This window comes from Phodopus roborovskii, unplaced genomic scaffold, assembly GCF_943737965.1.
Source record: "Phodopus roborovskii unplaced genomic scaffold, PHOROB, whole genome shotgun sequence".
NCBI classification, from domain to species: domain Eukaryota; kingdom Metazoa; phylum Chordata; class Mammalia; order Rodentia; family Cricetidae; genus Phodopus; species Phodopus roborovskii.
Window position 1 is genome coordinate 4,258,910 of NW_026126721.1, and position 2,616 is coordinate 4,261,525.

At 41.2% G+C, this 2,616-nt stretch overlaps 1 pseudogene; it reads right to left on the reverse strand.

Moving 5' to 3' along the window:
* Nucleotides 1–324: 324 nt before the first annotated feature.
* Nucleotides 325–2,121, reverse strand: LOC127214494 (uncharacterized; annotated as a pseudogene).
* Between the last annotated feature and the right edge of the window lie 495 nt (nucleotides 2,122–2,616).

Genomic DNA, 2,616 nt, shown 5'->3' on the forward strand with positions numbered 1-2,616 from the left:
ACAAAATGGAATCCTACTCTGTAGAAAAAAAATAATGGTATCTTGAAATTCACAGGCAAGTGGATGGCACTTGAAGAAACCATCCTGAATGAGGTAATCCAGTCACAAAAAGAGGAACATAGTATGTACTCACTCATATATGGAGTTTAGACCTAGATCAAAGGATCACCAGCCTATAATTCACACCACCAGATGAACTAGGATACAAGGTGTCTTCTAAGAGATTCATATAAATTCCCTCACAGAACTGGGAAGGGACAAGTCTCCCAGAGCAGAGGGGAAGTGGGCAGGGCAGTGAATGGAGAGAGAAGTAGGACAATGTGACAGGGAGGAGAGGAAAACACATGCGACCAGGAAGATTGAGCCCAGTTAGGAATAGAAGACAGGAGAATAAAAGAGGGAACCAATATTGGGTTGAAGATGTAATTGAACACAAAGAAAGTCCTAGAGAACTACAAGACTGCTGTCAACTAACAATTTGAGCTTCCGTGGAAAGGCTACCATAAATGCCCTTCCTGGATAGTCAGATCAACAACTAACTTATCCATGGAGATCTCATCTAACGCCTGTTGGAAACAGGAGCAAACACCCACACATAAACACTGAGTCAAACTAGAACCCAGATGCAGATTGAGAGGACAAGACCAGGCAGCAGAAACACATAGAGACAGCTTACCTGAACAAAAAGGAGCTAATGGCCACTAGACTGATAGCTGGGAAGCCAGCATGGGACTGACTCAGGCCCCTCTGAATATGGGTCTCAGCCAGAAGGACTGAGCAGTCTAAGGGACCTCAGACAGTGGAGCCAGGATATATCCCTGATGCACAAAAGGGCCTGGATAACACATCCCCCATGGAGGGTAACTGTCTTAACCTAGAGACAGGAGAGAAGCCCTAGTCCCTACTTCACATGACCTGTCAGATCTACATGACCCCAACTGGATGGCATTCCCCTACATATGGAATTGGGGCAGGAGATGGGAGGGGAGTGTAGTTAGGGTGTTTGTGGGAGGACAGAGAGGGTAAAAGGGAGGAAGGGAGAGAGGGAGGGAGGTAGAGGGAACCGGGATCGACATGTAAAATAACAAATCAAAAAAAAAAAAATGCTCTGACTCAAAAATTTAAGTTCAAGGACAAGTTATGGGGGAAAAGGATTTCTATTTCTCTTTCCACAGAAAATGAAAAGCTGTGGATTCCTTCCAGACTAATGTGGTTTGATCAAGCCAGACTGCCTGAAACAGAGTACCAGGTGATCCTACATTCAAAACAGCTGGACAAAGCAGCCTTGCAGACTACAGTCAGGATTTCTGCATCTTCTTAGAATTCCCCGTGCAGCACCCCTTAACAGCAGGAAGTAGTTTGGAAAGAAAGACACCCAAATTCCCAAATATTATTGTCTATAAATGTTTGTTTTCCTTTAAATGGACTTGGTTATTAAAAAAAAAAGAAGAAGAAGATCACACCAAAGAGTGACATGATGGGTGTCAGAACCCCAACTGGGAACATACCAGTATAGTGCTTTTCTATCAAGGCTTCTTTTTTGACTGGATATTCAGGTGAAAATTCAAGAGTTGTTTGGCCATAATGATCTGCAAAGTGGTTCCAGCTCACAGAAACAAATGTGAAGTGGCTGCTTAGACACAGAGTGAAGACAGAGACCTTGTAGCAATATATCTGCAGTTCCACAAATGGGTCTCTCATGCATCTGATCTTAATAGGGATTGCACCAAAAATCAGAACTATGAGCTTCACCAAAATTGCCCACAATATCAGGGTTTGTGCCCACTGAAATTCAGGTGAAATGGTCTAGGTAGAATTGATAGGAGTATGCCCCAGCATCTTAACTTCAGTGCCTGAGACTTTATACTCTTGAGGGTAACAAGCTTCCCACAGGCCAAACAACTCAAAGACCTTGTTGTCAAATTCCCACAGGCACCAGCATTGGCTGTTTGTGATGACTATTTCAAACACCAGTGCTAATATGCTGCTAAGGAGTTCGCTCAGCTTGTAGATGCACTCCATTTTGGTAGTAAATCTGAAGATGAGACTGAATAAAGCTATTGTCAAATCAGGAACGCAAGGGAAATGGAAAATCAAAATAAGTCCTGTTTCACAGAGCATTCGCTCTCAATCCTTGTTCTTGCTATCACAGAGTTGTGTGTATGTAGTCTATGCATGTATATTAGGGTTCACCATACTATAGACAAGAATAGAAGAAGTTCTGAACTCTATGAATAAACCAAAAGTTCTCTCTAAAGAGGTTTTGTTTACCAATTTCACTGTATTTGTCAAAAGGTGAAATGTATTTGTTGACTAAGAATATTTTTCTTGTTTTACACATTCCAAATTTTTAAATAATTAAACTAAACTGAGAAGAAATCTGATATTTTCTATTCATAAATCTGGTGGACTTTGCTTCTAATTTCACTATTAATAACATCTTTCAACAAAGAATGAAGACTTAGCCCAAGTAACAACACTGTATACATTTTGTTCACCCTTCATATTTTAAGTTTGATGTGATAAGACTTGAGAAATGGCCTTACAGTTAAGAACACTGGCTTCTCTTTCAGAGGTCCTGAATTCAATTCCCACATACATATGGCTGCTCATAAC